This window comes from Lissotriton helveticus, chromosome 4_1 (assembly GCF_964261635.1).
Source record: "Lissotriton helveticus chromosome 4_1, aLisHel1.1, whole genome shotgun sequence".
Taxonomy (NCBI): Eukaryota; Metazoa; Chordata; class Amphibia; order Caudata; family Salamandridae; genus Lissotriton; species Lissotriton helveticus.
Window position 1 is genome coordinate 1,099,492,733 of NC_136063.1, and position 18,074 is coordinate 1,099,510,806.

The 18,074-nt window shown below is 48.9% G+C and overlaps 1 protein-coding gene across 2 annotated transcripts in view; it reads left to right on the forward strand.

Annotated features, from left to right (window-relative positions):
• Nucleotides 1-18,074, forward strand: part of LOC144829004 (uncharacterized) — a 391,507-nt gene that overhangs the window by 345,328 nt on the left and 28,105 nt on the right. The window lies entirely within an intron of this gene.

An 18,074-nucleotide genomic window follows, 5' to 3' on the forward strand; every position in this document is an offset into this window, starting at 1 on the left:
AATTATGGTTCCATGAGAACGGGCTTTCCAGCTGCTAAGAGATCCATCTCCAGATGCATCGTCTCCTGTATTAAATTGGCTTATCAGCTAGCGGGCAAGCCTTTACTGTTGTCACCTAAGGATCACTCTACTTGGGGGGGCGGGGGGGGGGTGTAAGCGGCCACAGTTGCTTTCTTACATAATGTCCATATGTCAGAGATTTGCAAGGCTGCAACCTGGAGATCAGTGAATACCTTTACGAGGCATTACTGCCTAGAATCTGATTCCAGGGCTGATACTCTAGTAGGACAAGCCTCCTTGAGGAATCTATTTGGGTAGCCTGCTGCCTGTACAAGCTTTGTTTTTTTAGGCTTATTTATGATATTACTGTTTTGTTGCTCCTTTGCCCGCAGGGAGATGAGGTGAGGCTTGCTAATCTATTCTAATGCTTAGGACTATTGATAAGGATCCCCTGGAAGAGAAGGATTAGTTACTTACCTGTATCCTCATCAAAGTCATAAGCAACCCTCCCGCCTCCCCGGACAAAGGGCTATTATACTTTGGAGATATTGGTAACCTTTTTGTTCCATGGTTTATTCAGTCTCCGCAAAGAACAACTGACCTAACTGTCACCCCTGAGGCATGATGGGAAGCTGGGGGTCAGGAGTGCCTTAAAGGCACAGTGTCAGTTTATTGCTATACAGCTACAGATTAGCTTTTCAGTCTTTTTAGACTGTGTATTTGCAATGCAGCCTGGGAGCTTTCTATGCTTTCAGTGTTTTATGAGAAATTCTACTGCTTTCTGAGCATTAAAACAGTTTCTAAACAAACTTTGTTGTTGTTTCTCATGTTTCTAATGCTTTTTATTCATGTATGGTGGAAATTATTTACAGCATGATTCTGTTCTAGTGTTTATTAGGCTGCAATTGCTTATTTTTATATATATATATATATATATATATATATATGTATATATATATGGTTATATATATATATGTGGGGCACATATAATAGTGTTCCCGGGGTCCCGCGCATGGGCGGGAATATTCTAATGCTTATGACTTTGATGAGGATACCCCTGGAAGAGAACTAGGATTACAGGTAAGTAACTAATCCATACTGGACTTCTGTCCAGTAAAATCCTTTCTAAGGAAAGACAAATATTAAACTCCTTTTCTCAGATTGGTGCAGCTCTGAACTCGGATGTCTGAATGGTCTCCCCCCAGGCTTGTAGTCCGCTTAATTTCATATACTAGTCTTCCTGTCCCATAGGTGTTATTTGCAGTGTACAGTAGGGTCAGAACACTTCTAATTTGACATACTCAACTTCAGCATTACCTTGCTGTTAGTTGTTGCCCACCTTTTGGAGGTTTGGGATGCAATAGTTTCCATACCTTGATGACTGGCTGCTGAAGTCAGGCTGCCCACTGTCAGTCCTAGCTCTCCTCAGACAGCGGCCTGTCTCCTGATATGACATTGGTGAGCCGAATGCCCATCTGCTTCTCTCACAGAGGCTTCCCTTCACTGGGGTTGTCCTAGACACTGTTGCTTGCTAGAACATTCTGTGGCAGCAGCATATCTGTGTGACTCAAGATGTGATCCCGCTGTTTCAGGCTGAATCCTGGGCCTTAGTTAAAATAGCTTGAAGCTTCTTGAATTTCCAAGTGGCATATGCAGATCTAGATGTGGAATTTCAGGTTCCCGTTGGCTACACATCAGTGGTGCCATTCAGACTTCATTTGTATTGCACCGGAGATAATACAGGATCTTCAGTGATGGATGACGAGCAGTAATCTGACCTGCAGCACACCGTTCTCCCTGCCCCATGCAGACGCCTCGATTGTGGCTGAAGGGTCACTGCTGGGTTTGGGGTTCGCCTGGGGGAGGTGGAGAGTACAGGCCAGTGGTCTCCTGCAGAGAGCAAGGTCGACATAAATCATCTGAAGCCCTGAGGAACCTACCTTGCTCTGAAAGTCTTCCTCCCATCCATCAAGGGAGTCTGGTGTGGGTCCTCCCTTGCAACACAACTGCTGTGAGATATTGTAACAAGCCAGGCAGATAGCATGCATGGAAACACTGTTTCTAGAGATGCCTGGATCACCTGAATAACTTTCTGGTTGCGAACCATTTGCCAGGATCCCAGAATGCCTGAGCAGATGTCTGATGACCACAAGTGGAGTCTGCATCTAGAGGTGGGGCAAGTTGTATTTCTTCATTGTGGTATGCCTTAGCATGATTTGTTCCTGACAGATAGGACTGCTTCATGTCACATCTCCGGGGCACTAGAATTTCCTCAAAGAAAGTCATTAGGAGATGTATTCTTTCGAAGGTAGAATTCAAGACCTCCATAAGCATTTCTGCCACTACCTCTCCTTTCTCAAGTTCTGAGGAACATCAGGATAGACCATGCCAGCGCCATCTTAAACACCCATTGTGAGTCAGAAGTGTACAGTAACCAGAGATCCTGAGCATTTGTCCTTCGACCTGGTTGCCACTTAGGGAGGACCTCCTCTTACAACAGTGGAGGGTCAAGCAAGTACCTGAAAATCTAGATCATACCCCTCCATGCATGAAGATTGAACAGCAGCAGCTAAATGTGTAAAATGTGGCATCCCAGCGTCCTTCAACAAACTCCCTCTATGCTGGGAGAAATATGTTGCTTGATGTGGTGCTCGTCCTACTGACTCACTGCAGGGCAAACTTTCAGGTGTTTTTAATGTCGTTGGCCAATCAATGTCTTGCTGTGGGCATTGGCACTGTTAAGGGTCATCTGTTTGCCCTTCTAGCCATATTGTGTTTGCCGGATTGGATCACCTGTTGTGATACTTTTCATCAAAGGTCTAACTCGCATGTTTCCCCCGAAGCTATTTGGGACTTGAGCTTGGTGTTGTCATTTATTATGTGTACATCTTTTCAGCTGATGCCGAGCTGCTCACTGCAGCTACTGCTGCTCAAAACAGTTATCCTCAGTGCCCTCACCTTTTTCAAGTTGGTCAATTGGTTTAGGAGAGGCTGCATCTATTCAACCCTAAAGGGCTTTGAACGTCTAATCTGACTGCACAAAATACCATTGTCTGGATGATCAGCGTTCTAATGTTCGAGGCATGTGGGCTGCTGAATTCATATCTATAGCATAGATCGCCGCCTAATGTTGGGTCCGGATGATTGCACATTGTTGTCCTGGAAGAGTCTTCGAAGTATCACGAGATAGGTGGCTCCTCCCCTGGACTACAGTGCGCATGGGCATCGACTCCATCCCCAGATTGTTTTTTTCCGCCATTGGGTTCGGATGTGATTTCGACAACTCCTGTTCGGAATCGTTATAGGCTTTTCTTAAGGCCAAAAGGCCTTCTCTGAACCGTCGGTATTGTTTGCGTTCGGTCCCGACTGTACTCCAACTCGTCGAGTTGGATTTCCAGGGAGTCGAGTGACTCTTAGGTGTTCGAGGCCCAGTCAACGCAGCAAGACCCTCGACGAGACGACATGGAACGGAGCCCGTTCAAGAAGTGTCCCGTGTGTGGTTCCAAGTACCCACACATTGACGTCCATCCTGTGTGCAACAAGTGCCTGTCGCCGGACCACAACGAGGCCGACTGTATGGCCTGTTCCAGATTTCGATCGAAGAAAACGATCAAGATGCGGCGCGTGGCGCGCCTCGAGGCCCAGCGATCGGCTCCAGCACCGGTGGACATATTTGACGACGCGGAAGCAGACGACCAAGAACTTCAACTGCAAATTTCACCTCCGGCGGTGGTTGAGTCCGACTACGAAGCGGACGTCGAAGGCCAAGACCTGGAGGAAGTCGTCGAGGAGGTAGGGGACGACGACGAAGCATATGGGGCCATGGAAGATAGCTCGGAGGATGAGCTATGCCCTGTTCGTACTCTTACAAAGGCTCAGGTCGCGGGATCGCCACACAGCCTTATCCAAGACCTTACACCAAAATCCACGGCCCCGCCTTCCGGCCTGGCTACGGACACCTCAGCGGAGCCGCCATTACCAAAATCGAAACTGAAACCATCGGTGTCGACGAAAACAAAGATGGCCGAGGCGCCATCGAAAACGAAACCGTCTGCTCCAACATAGACGCCGTCGTCGTCGGAGGCCTCGAAGCCGAAGAAGGCCGTCGACCAGGCAAAGGTGCCAAAGGTGGTCAAGGAGCCGAGCTCGAAGAAGGCCGTCGAGTCGGTGTCAAGCAAGGCGGGCGTGCCGAAGAAGGCTGTCGAGCCTACATCAGGCGAGTCTGTCGAGCCGAAAAGCAAAGGGCCCGTCGAGACGAAGTCACCCAAGGGCGCCAAGCCGAAGTCTGGGATCGCGACGCCAAGAGTCAAGGCGGCCGTCCCGAAGCCGTCGACGTCTGCGGCCGTGGCCAGAGATCGAAGCGCACCGGTCACGGATCCTCCTGCGCCTCGAACAGACAAACAACAGTCGTCGACGCTCGGGTCTTCCCCTGGGGGCGGCCCAAGGTCGTCGGCCGGGTCGACGAAACCGTCCGCTTCCTTTACGAAGCAGGTCTCGGACTCCCTCAAGCGGATTAGGGAGAAGGCTTCAGCATCGGAACCGGAAACGCCTTCCGCACCGAAGCAGTCTGACCCGCCGAAGACTTCCATGCCGATCCTCTACACGTTACCGCCTAAGGTGGCACCGAAGGCCTTCGCACCACGGTCGGTGCCCAAAGACTCCGAAGGGTCGAAGCCAACTCGCCCAGGTGGGAGTTTGTCATCGACAACCTTTATTGGAAGAAGGGTCGGAGCATTTCATCGATGCCGACACCGGGAAGCTCACGCTTTACAAGAGGAAAATAACATCACAGCCTCTGCAGTCATTTACAATTCCTCTAAAGCGCAAAAAGCCTGCGCCAGACACACCAGTACTGGTTGAACAGATTCTTCCACAGTCTGGGAGGAGTGCAACACCTTCACCCACTTACTCTGATGGAGGTGAAGGGGAGCAGGATGAGGAGTACAACTTTCCTGCGCACACAGAGCCTGATGAGCAACAGGACTCATGGATGGACACAGGTGATCAGGACCAGCAAACAGTCCATGACCCTCAGATTTATAACGTTAAAACGTCTCCCACTGAAGATTCTGCGGCATTTAATGCCTTAATTGAAAGGGCAGCTACAAACCATAAAGTGGAGATGCATGCTGACCCTTTGGAGGTTGACTTCCTTTTTGACACTTTCTCCACTGCTGAAAAAACTGTCAAGACTCTTCCGATGCTCAAAGGGGTCCTTAAGCATGCAGCGGACATTTTCAAGGAACCCACGAGATCAAGGGTTGTCAACCCTAGGATAGAGAAAAAATACAGACCGGCACCTGGCGACCCAACCTACATTAGGGGCCAGTTGCCTCTGGACTCTTTGGTGGTCTCTAATGCCCGCAAGAGGGCAAACTCCCAAACCACGGGTGAAGCTCCTCCCCCAGACAGAGTCAAAAGTGCTGGAGGCATCGGGGAAGAGAGTAGCAGCTCAAGCGGCCAACATCTGGCGCATCTCAAACACGCAGGCACTGTTGGCCAGATACGATAGGGCACACTATGACACCCTAGAGCAGCTGTTGCAACACCTTCCAGACCAGTTTAAAGAGGGAGCTGAAATGCTTATCCAGGAGGGAAAGCTCATCTCCAACGCTGCTATAAAGTGTGCGCTGGACGTTGCGGACGCGGCAGCGAGAGCAATCAATACTAGTGTGATGTTGAGGCATCAGGCATGGCTCCGCATCTCAGGGTTCAAGCCAGAAATACAGACTACTATCCTCAACCAGCCGGTTAACCCAGACAGGTTATTTGGTCCAGAGGTGGACACCTCCCTGGAAAAGATCAAAAAAGATACTGAGACTGCCAAATCCATGGGTGCTCTCCAGTCACAGCAATTTAGAGGGAACACTTTTCGTCGCTCAGGCAGTCGAGGTGTTAACAGAGGCCACATGCCGCAGCAGACGCCATTCAATAAAAGTGGTGCACAATCCTCGTACACCAAGCAGGGCAGAGGTGGATATAGAGGAAACAGTGCCAAGGGTAGAGGCAGAGGCAACAACAGTTCACGTTCCTCTGCCACAAACAAACAGTGACTCTCTGTCACTGCCCCCCGACCATCCAACACCTGTCGGGGGGAGACTCCAACAGTTTCTGCCGGTCTGGAAGTCCATCACCACAGACAGGTGATTCAGGAAACTTATCCAATTCGGCTATTGTTTGGAGCCGACATCCACTCCACCAAACATACCCCCAAGACCACGTCCTATGTCAGCAGAGCACTTGCACTTATTGCAGCAAGAGGTTCTTGTGATGCTGCAAAAAGGCGCAATCGAGCTCGTGCCAGTGGAGGAAGAAGGCACAGGGGTTTATTCCCTGTACTTCTTAATCCCAAAGAAGGACGGCTCACTCAGACTGATTCTGGACCTACGCCCCCTGAACCAGTACATTCTTTCAGAACACTTCCACATGTTCACACTGCAGCAGGTTCTTCCATTGTTAAACCAGGGAGACTTCCTCGCAACCTTGGACCTCAAGGATGCTTATTTTCACATACCACTCCATCCATCCCACAGGAAATACCTCAGGTTCACCATCCAAAACCGGCATTTCCAGTTCAAGGTCCTCCCTTTCGGAGTGACCACTGCCCCCAGAGTGTTCACAAAATGTCTGGCGACAGTAGCGGCGCACCTCAGGCGACAGTAGCGGCGCACCTCAGGAGACAGAGCATACATGTCTACCCTTATCTGGACGACTGGCTGGTTCAAGCCAAGTCGGCCCAACAGTGCGCCGCAGACATGTCCCACACCATTCACCTCCTTCACAGTCTGGGGTTTTCACTAAACTATCCAAAGTCGCACCTTCAGCCAGCCCATGTGCGGCAATATTTGGGCGCGACAATAAATACTCTAGCAGCCACGGCTCAGCCAAACCCGGCGAGGATCGACAACATCCAGTCGCTAATCCAGAGGTTCAGACCGCAACACTCACTACCAGCGAGAGTGTTCATGCAGTTGATAGGCATGATGGCCTCCTGCATCTTCATAGTCCCGCACGCACGGTTGCATATGCGTCCACTCCAAGAATGCTTGGCGCATCAGTGGACTCAGGCTCAAGGACAGGTAAAAGACCTAGTGTTGGTGACCGGTCGGGCATACAACTCTCTGCATTGGTGGAATCCACACAACCTTTGCAAGGGCCGACCGTTCCAAGAGCCTGTGCCACAGATTATCCTGACGACGGACGCATCCCTCCAGGGATGGGGAGCTCATGTGCTCCACTACACGGTGCAAGGACTATGGACGACGCAGCAAAAGAAGATGCACATCAACTACCTAGAACTGGTGGCAATCTTCATGGCAATCAAGTCCTTCAAGGTACATCTGTGCAACAAAGTCGTGTTGATCCGGACGGACAACATGACAGCCATGTACTACATCCAGAAGCATGGAGGTACGCACTCTCCACAGTTGTCTCATCTGGCTCAGAGCATGTGGAAGTGGGCCATTCAGAGGAACATCTTCCTCATGGCGGAACACCTCCCGGGCAAGGACAATCAGATGGCGGATCTGCTCAGCAGGTCCAGCCACCAGATGCACGAGTGGGAGTTACATCCATCTGTACTCCGCCCGTACTTCCAGCAGTGGGGTCATCCAGAGATAGACCTGTTTGCCACAAGGGAAAACGCAAAATGCCAAAGCTTTGCCGCCAGGTTCCCTCATCCACAGTCGCAGGGCAATGCGATATGGATGAACTGGTCAGGCAGATTTGCGTACGCTTTTCCCCCAGCACCTCTCATTCCGCTGGTGGCAAGAAAGCTAAAGCAACACTCGATGACGCTCACCCTGGTTGCTCCAACGTGGGCACGCCAACCATGGTACACCACGTTTCTAGAACTCTCCGTGGTACCGCATCAAAGGCTGCACCTCACACCAAGGCTTTTGACGCTGAACCATGGCGACATTCAGCATCTAGATCCGCAACAGCTCAATCTGGCGATCTGGCTCCTGAGGTCTTAGAGTTTGGCTACCTTAATTTGCCTCCTGAATGCATGGACATCATCCGGGAGGCAAGAAAGCCCACTACCAGAGCTTGCTATGCGGCAAAATGGAAGCGGTTTGCCATTTACTGTACAGAACACAATATCAACCCGCTAGATGCATCCATTCCTAATATCATCTGCTATTTGTTACATCTTTACAAATGCAATCTAGCATATGCTTCCATTCGGATACACTTATCCGCCATAGCGGCTTATCTCCAGAACAGGCAGCATCTCTCTGTTTTCAGGGTGCCTGCCATTAAAGCATTCCTAGAAGGGCTGAAGCGGGTCATCCCTCCCAGGACCCCACCGGCTCCTGTGTGGAACCTCAATGTGGTCCTCACCAGATTGATGGGTCCCCCGTTTGAGCCTCTACATTCATGTGAGATTCAGTTCTTGACATGGAAAGTGGCTTTCCTCATTGCCATCACGTCTCTGAGACGTGTTAGTGAGCTACAGGCGCTCACAATACAAGAGCCGTTTATACAAATTCATTCAAACAGGGTGGTGCTGCGCACTAACCCCAAGTTTCTTCCTAAGGTGGTGTCGCAGCTTCATGTCAATCAAACCATAGAACTGCCCGCGTTCTTTCCAAACCCTGAAACTGTGGCGGAAAGAATGCTCCACACGCTTGATGTCAAAAGGGCGTTATTGACAGAACCAAACATTTCAGAAACACACAACAACTCTTTGTTGCCTTCTCAGCCCAGCACAAAGGCAACACCATTTCCAAAGCAGGAATTCCCAGGTGGATCGTTAAATGTATTCAGATTTGCTATCAGAAAGCTAAGCGCACTTTAACCGTCCCCCCCAGAGCACACTCCCCACGCAAGTTGGGGGCCTCCATGGCATTCCTAGGTAATATTCCTTTGGAAGACATTTGTAGAGCAGCCACATGGTCTACACCACATACCTTTACCAAACATTACTGTGTAGATGTGCATTCCAAACAGCAGGCAGCTGTACGACAGGCTGTTCTTAAAACACTTTTTCAGACTTCTGCAGCTGGCACGGGCGGCCGCCGTTAATGGAGGGACTGCTATGTATTCTATGCTATAGATATGAATTCAGCAGCCCACATGCCTCGAACTGAATATGCTACTTACCAGTATGCATCTGTTCTTGGCATGTAGGGCTGCTGACATTCATATCGCCCGCCCTCCTCCCCGGCGCCCGTAGCGGCTGCAGACTTTTCTTGCATTCAATATTGAGCATGGCCATCGCTTACACTATTACACCATCTTTGCCACAATGGCTAAAAACAATCTGGGGATGGAGTCGATGCCCATGCGCACTGTAGTCCAGGGGAGGAGCCACCTATCTCGTGATACTTCGAAGACTCTTCCAGGACAATGTGCAATCATCCGGACCCAACACTAGGCGGCGATCTATGCTATAGATATGAATGTCAGCAGCCCTACATGCCAAGAACAGATGCATACTGGTAAGTAGCATATTCATTTCTCTGTAGCAAAGAAAGTGAAGAGAATGTAAAATTACTCTGTCTAGGTGCATTGGTCTTTTGCATCAACATTTCAAATTTGCTGGACGTAAAGCAACCCTTGATGGACAGTTGGCTCATTTCACCAGGGTCAAAGCTGCTAAGACACCATTGCTGAGTGGGGGTGTCAGTGTGCTAGACATCTGCCAGGCTGCAGCTCGCAAAGAACTACTCTCTTGACAGTTATGGCAAGAGGCCTCTGTAGGAAGGTAGATCCCTGACTATGGTTACCCCCAACTTTTTGCCTGGTGTTTTGCTGGTTTTCTGACGTAGTTGACCTGGGGCCCTGCTATTCAGGACCCCAAGCCCACTGCGCTCTCTGCTAAAATGGATTCCATGTACCCTAGGTACATATCTGATTGGCACTGGGCTTCTCGGAGTCCCTGTACCCAGGGCTGAGGTGCACCCAGAAGTCTCCCAGGGGCTGCAGCATGTATTATGCCACCCCTGGGCTGACTAACTAAACAGACACAACTGGCTGCTTGACAGCTGGGAGCAAGGTGGTGTAATCACCCTTTGCTTTAGATATAGTATACCTATATCTAAACCTAAATGGACACACAGATCTCCTATCAGTCACTCCTATGGCAGGCCTTAACAATCCTGAAGGCAGAGTGCTTGGAATCGTGTGAGATGGTGCTCTGGCATGAGCTGAGCCTGTCTGCGGCTTTCGGGATCTATCCCTTAGCCGTTTTCATGATAGCGTCAGACCATATACTCTTAAGTGCCTTATAATCCTCGCGGTTATGGTAACTTTGGTCTGACATTATCCAAACATGTCGTGGAAGGTGTCATACGCTTTGGAATACTACCCCCTCGCCAGTTCTGGCGACGGGGGTAGCATTCCACCCCTCTAGAGGGAGAAGACATGTTGGTAACCTGTAACCCCGGTTAAAGTCGAACATAGCCTCAGCTCCACAAGATGGATGCTGCCACCGAGACACAAGTCTGCCCTCCTGCTACTGGGAGTCCTTCCAGCGCGGGAGGCAAGGACAAAGGGTTTCCTGCCAGGGGCGGTGCCAGCACCGTCCCAGACAGGATTTTGTGTATCCCAGGTAGGCAGGGCTATAGAGGAAGGTGACTGCAAGTGGCACCCCGGTGCTCACTATGCATAGGCCGGTCTGAACCAGTTCCAGGGGCACACCAGCCCCTGAGCTGGGGGAAGTCCGGCTGGGGAGAGGGGTGTAACCACCCCCCTCCTAGTCCCACCCATAAGGCAGGACTTAGTCGCGTGCCAGCCCCCTTTTGCAGGATAAAGGTAGGAGCAGGCCCCCTTCCAAATTAGATCATCTTTGAATCCTGAACCGACTTTCTACGAAAGGAACTCAAGACTCTTCCTAAGATTTCTCCCTTGTGGCTAAGGAGTAGTCACCCTGCAGCAGCAGGCACCATCCAAGCATCGCGGTCTGCTGTAAGTCTCTCCTCCGGATCAAGACTGCCCAGCTCGACGAGAACCGGCTTCACTGGCACCTCTACCTACATCATCAGCCCAGCTGAGATCCGTGGGTGTGACGAGACCTCGAGGGACCGGCCATCTTCAAGACTGCACGACGCTTGCCCAGCACGACTACTGAGGGATCCTCACGTGAGTGCTTTGGGGTCCGAGAAGCCCCAACCCTGAGCAGCTCCAGCACCGAAGTCCAGCCCCCTTGCATCCACGAGATCTGCGTGGGGCCCTTCAGCTCTTTGCTGCTCACCGCGTTGTCCAGGTCACTTGCCCGTTGGCTAGTGGCCCTTCTGACGACGAACTACGACGACAAACACCGCTGGTCTGGTTGCTCCAGACTGGCCCTTGCTCCCCTCCAACAGAGGAGCACCCCGGACCCTCCTGGTCCACTCCAGACGCCATTTTGAGTCCACCGGGTGGGCTTGCATTTGCCAAGAGTTGTTGCCCCAATCCTGGGTCCAGCGACGTCGACAGCAGATACCTTCGTGGGACAGCTTGCCCCTCCATCCTGGTCGCCGACAACGCCTCCTGGTCCGAGAGACTGCAGAGCCCAGCGTCGCCCACTCACCTGGTCGAGGTGACTTCGTCCGGTGCCATCCTGGTGCCCACCTAATCAGAACTTGAGCCCCTCTGCTTACAGGTCTTGGCTTGGATCACCACAAACTTCTTCACTGGTCGCCTGCCAGCAACTTCTTCAGGCTCCATAGACTGCAACGAGGATCTCCGACGTCTTTTCAGCCCTATGCAGCCGCAGCCCCTGGGCTAGGTAACCTGAGCATTTTGGTGCTCCAGCATAGTCTAACTATCTAAGTGTCAGGATCCTTTGTTCGCCCGAGAACACTAACTTTGCTTTTACTAGCCTCCATAGACTTTTTCCCGCCTTACGCGTGAGAATTCCCACTCTGCACACGACGTCCCTAGGCCTCCTGCTTCTAATCTAAGGGTTCAGCATTGTAGGCCTAGCGTTTCTAAAGTCTATGAGAGTAGTACTTACCTGCTAGTAATTTCGCGTTCCACTTCTTGTGTATATGGTTTTTCGTGCCCCTCGGGCATGTGTGTAAATTGTGCGACTTTAAGTATTTTCATAAGAGTTTTGTTATGTGCTTAGCTCCCTGACTCATAAAGAGATCAGGGTAGACTTGTTATAAATAAATATCCTTTTATTTTCATAACAACTTGTGTGGTGTCCTTTCACTTGGTGTTCAAGGGGTAAATGTGATGGTAAAACAGCTGGCTTAACACGCCCTCTAGAGTCTAGCCTAAAGACTGCACATGTCCATGCTACTAGGATAGCTGGTCTATCAGGTTGACTTACAACCAAACATCAATAAGGGTTGTTTGGACTGATACATAGTGATCACTAGAATAGTGAGCACTGCATATCAGGCCAACTTCTCACAGCCTCTATGTTCGCTCAATCCTTGAAGACTTTCTGATCTGTCCACTCTTCCAACGCTTAACCGTACTGGAGGTACTACTGTGGTATCTTTTCTAAAAGTGAGGAATCTGCAGTTAAAGCATCCATCACAAGAGCAACATGCTTACCTTCAGTAATGTTCTTTCTATCGGACACAAGCTCACAGCCCTCCTACCCTTTCAGTAAAGTCGACTCCTTATGGCCCCAAGTTAGAAATCTGCACACTACCTACAATTTGTTTGAAGAGCTGTGTGCCTACAGGCGCAAAAGGAAAATGATTGAGAAACTGACATCACCGTACACGTGTGACACTTATATGCAGCTCCACTCCGTCTTTCTGGGGCAGTACAGTCTCCCCCCATAGCAACACTATGCCACCTGCCACACTGACCCTGTGGCAGGAGGAGTATCTACCAGGAAGAACATTACTGAATGCAAATTCCTTGTTTAACAGTCTAATGGCATTGGGTGGGGTGTTTAGGACTTTTCTGCCATAAAATGACCTTGGGCTAACCTGTATGTTCGAGGCATATGAGCTGCAGATTCTACACTTTGCATTAGATCGCCACCTGGTGTTGGGCTCGGATGATTGTATGTTGTTGTCGTCTTGGAAGAAGTCTTTTGTAGTCACGAGATAAGTGACTTCTCCCTTGGACGATTGTGCGCATGGGCATCGACTCCATCCTTAGATTGTTTTTTTTCGCCACTGGGTTCGGATGATATTTTTCCGCTCCAGTTATGAATCTACTTTTCAAGTACTTCAACGCGTACAAACTTGTACAAACTTCACCTAACTACTTTCAATATCGACAAACAGCATCTCGACTCCATCAGCTCGATGTGGGCTGTTGGACCTATCCACGGCGTGAGGCCTACACCTCATGGAAAGGACGCCATTTAAAAGATGCCCCAAGTGTGGAGCAAAGTTTCTACGCAATGACCACCACGAGGTCTGTAACCTGTGCTTATCGCCAGAACACGACGAATCCAGCTGTACAGCCTGCGTGTCCTTTCGATCCAAGAAAACCATTCGAGATTGGAGGGCCCGTCGACACGACATGCAGAGATCAGCTCCGAAACCGTTGGATATCTTCGACGAAGAGGTTCCACTCGTTCCCGAAGAAGATGCAGACGATCTCTAAATCGTCGTATCAGAGGCAGGCGATTCAGATGACTCCATACCATCAGGTCAATGCGTGAGTACTACTGCCCCTGCCCCATACCCAGCACCCAATCGAAGGCAAAGGTCAACACTCAACCTCCTGGGCCCAGTCGCGACCGAATAACCACTTCAAAAGCCCCGCCATCGAGCCCGGCTCCAAAGAAAATACTCAAGCCTTCCGGTAGCTCCTTACCGAGCAAGCCACACGTGCCGATCCCACCACCTCCCTCGGCTCCAAAACCATCGACTTCAAAAGACAAACTGATGAAGCCAGCGTCTGATGCCTCGAAGCCGACGACACCAGCTTCCACTCCGAAGCCATCATCTTCGGTACCTAAACCTACAAGGCCTGATTCCGATGTGCTCAAGCCCTCAAAACAGCCTACGACGCCAAAAACAACACCTTCGGTGCCGAAATATACGCCAAAGGACACAGTAATTACTCCTAAGGCTAAAGACAAGCAGCAACCACGCCCGGAACCGAAAAAATGTGCGTCGACAAAGGTTCCGCAAGGAGAAGACCTTTTCCAACCTGATCCTCTACAAAAGATCTACATTGACACAGACGGGTCATGTGACCACTACACCACACAGGAAGAGGAAATTAGACATAGCACCTGCGGTGCCTGTCAAGAACGACTCTGCTACATCTCCTATGCACCCTTCTTCTCCTATACCTCCTTCTCCTTCATCTTCTGTTCCCCCTAACATTTCACCTCAAATTTCTCCAGAACACACTCCTCTTCATTCTTCACATTCACCTCAAAATGATGATGAGTATAGTCTAGGGGGAGGGGTAGACCCAGATGATCCTTTCCCATACCCTATTGATGATCCAGAGTACCCAAACCCACAAGATGTGCCAGTTATTCCTGACCCACAGTCATAGCCATCAAAGCCTTCTCCCCCAGAAGATAATATTAGTTTTGGGCACTAGCTGAACAGGGCTGCCATTTACCATGGGGTCACCATGCATTCAGATGAGGCAGAGGAAGATTTTAAAGGTCTGTTCAAATTCTTCCTATGATTAAAGGGGTCATCAAACATGCTCCAGAGGTATTTAAAGATCCTGCACGTGCTAGGATCCTAAACCCTAGAATTGAAAAAAGTACAGGCCTGCTCCTGGGATCCAGCCTACATTAAGGGACAACTACCCTTAGATTCACTAGTTGTCTCCAATGCTAGAAAAAGGGCAAACTCACAGACGTCGGGTGAAACTCCTCCACCTGATAAAGAATCTAAGGTGATAGATGCTTCAGGCAAGGGAATAGCTGCACAAGCTACCAATACATGGCATATAGCTAACACACAAGCCTCCTTGCAAGATACGACAGGGCTCATTATAACCAGTTAGAAACACCACTTCAACATCTACCTGACCAATATAAGGCGCAAGCAAACGACCTTATACAAGAAGGCAAGTTAATTTCAAATGCCTCTATCAAGTGTGCACTTGATGTAGCAGATACTGCATCTAGAGCTGTAAACACTAGTGTACTACTTAGACGTCATGCGTGGCTACGCATTTCAGGATTTAAGCAGGAAGTGCAAACTACTTAAATCAGCCATTTAACCAACATCAATTGTTTGCACCAGAGGTAGACACAGCACTTGAGAAAATGAAAAAAGATACAGAGGCTCCTTGCGTCGCTCCTTCTATAGAGGAGGCTCCAAGCAAACTGGAGCAGACCATACAGCTTCCTTAAATTCCAATACACAAACATCCTGTAGTTAAGGATATTTTAGAGGAGGCTATAGAGGCAACAACAACAAGGGAAGAGGTCGGGGTAACAACAGTAATTGAACCTCTTCCACCACAAAACAGTGACTTCCCTCTGCTCCCCCAACAGCATTCCACTCCTGTGGGGGGTAGATTAACACAGTTCCTACCTGTCTGGAATTCCATCACAACAGACAGGTGGGTAAAACAAATTATCCAGGATGGCTACTGCTTCGAACTTACAGCTACCCCTCCACACATACCACCCAGGCAGCGTCCAAGGTCTGTAGAACACCCTACTCTGCTCAAACAAGAAGTCCTATCACTTCTTCAAAAGGACGCTATAGAAATAGTTCCTTTACAACATCAAGGAATAGGGGTTTAGTCGCTGTATTTTCTAATACCCAAAAAGGACGGGACACTAAGACCAATTCTCGACCTCAGGCCCCTCAATCATATACAATCAGATCATTTTCATATGAACACTTTACAACAAGTGCTCCCATTGCTGCAACAGGGCGACTTCCTTACAACACTAGATCTAAAGGACGCCTACTTCCACATTCCTATACATCCTTCTCACTGGAAGTATCTAAGGGTTGTACTAGAAGAACAGCATTGTCAATTCAAAGTCCTTCCATTCGGGGTAACAACTGCACCAAGAGTATTCACAAAGTGCCTAGTAGTAGTAGCAGCACATCTCAGAAGACAACAGATACATGTCTTCCCTTATCTAAACAATTGGCTCATAAAAGCCAAGTCATTCAATCAGTGTGTCCAACACACACTTCAAACAATTCAAACATTGCACAACTTAGGGTTCACGATCAACCACACCAAGTCGCACCTACAGCCCTCTCATGTACAACAATATTTAGGGGCTACAATAAACACGTCTACAGCTCTAGCGTATCCCAATCGAGCAAGGATACAGAGTATTCAAGCCTTAGTCATAAAGTTCCAGCATCAACACTCTCTCAGCCAGAGTCTTCATGAGACTAATAGGCATAATGGGTTCTGCATTTTCATTGTACCATATGCAAAACAGCAAATGCGTCCGTTGCAGGAATGTCTAGCACAACAGTGGAATCAGGTTCAAGGGCAACTAACAGACCTGGTGTTGATGGACAGTCACACACATCGCTCTCTGCAGGGGTGGAACACCAAAAACTTGACAAAAGGGCGGCCGTTCCTCGAACCTATTCCACAAATTGTACTCGCAGCAGACGCCATTCTCACAGGATGGGGAGCCCATCTCCTACATCATACAACTCCAGGGCAATGGACCATACAACAATGGTCGCTATATAAATCACCTAGAGCTGCTAGCAATATTCTTAGCACTCAAAACATTACAAGTACAAAACAAAGCTGTCGTAATCCGGACGGACAAGATGACAGCTATGTACTATATACAAAAACAGGGGGGGGGGGCGGCGGCACACTCTCTACAGCTGTCCCAGCTTGCACAAAACATTTGGAGATGGGCCTTTCCACAAAACATATATCTGTTACCAGAACACCTTCCAGGAGTTCACAATCAGATAGGAGATCTGTTGAGTCATCAGACACAACAATTTCACGAATGGTAACTACATCCGCAAGTTCTTCAACCATTCTTTCACAAGTGGGGTCATCCAGACATAGATCTGTTCGCCACACACAAATGCAAAATGCCCAACCTTCGCCGGCAGGTTTCCACACCCGCTGTCCAAGGACAATGCGATATGGATGAACTGGTCAAGCAGATTTGCGTTCGCTTTTCCGCCACTACCACTAGTAGTACGCAAGCTCAGACAGTCTCTCAAATTGATCCTGATAGCTCCCACATGGGCACGCCTATCGTGGTTCACCACACTGCTAGAACTCTCTAGTTTGTCTGACACCATCCCTCTAACGCAGAGACATGAAACATCCAGATCCAAATCAACTGAATCTGGCGATCTGGCTCCTGAAGTCTTAGAGTTTGGTTATCTTAACCTACCACCAGACTGTATGAACATCATTAAAGAGGCCAGGAGACCTTCTACTAGAGCTTGCTATGCTGCTAAATGGAAAACATTTGCCATTTATTGCAACAATAACCAAATTGATCCCCTGGATGCTTCTATACAAAATATAATTTGCTACCTTCTACATTTACAAAGATGTAACTTGGCATATTCATCTATACACCTACATCTTGCAGCAATTGCAGCATATTTACAAAATAGACAACATCTGTCTGTTTAGAGTGCCAGCTATTAAAGCATTTATGGAAGGATTAAAAAGAATCATTCCCCCCTAGGTTGCCACCCTCTCCAGGGTGGAACCTAAACGTTGTTCTTAAAAGGCTCATGGGACCACCATTTGAACCTCTACAAAATGTGAACTGCAATTCCACACATGGAAAACAGCTTTCCTTATTGCTATTACCTCTCCTAAGAGAGAGATACAGGCTTTCACTATACAAGAACCATTCTTACAATTACACCGTAACAAGGTGGTTTTAAGAACTAATCCTAAATCCTTCCAAAAGTAATTACTCTTTTTTTATTTAAATCAATTTGTAGAGTTACCTGTGTTTTTCCAAAACCCCGACTCTGTAGCAGAAAGAGCTCTACACACACTAGACGTTAAGTGCTCTTCTTTATTATATAGATAGGACCAAATCCTTTCGTAACACAAGGCAATTGATAAAGGCAACCCCATCTCTAAAGCTGGAATTGCAAGGTGGATTGTAAAATGTATACAAATATGCTATCAAAAAGCAAAACGTACATTAACAGTTCCTCCTAGAGCGTATTCCACACGCAAAGTAGGAGCCTCTATGGCTGTCTTAGGGAACA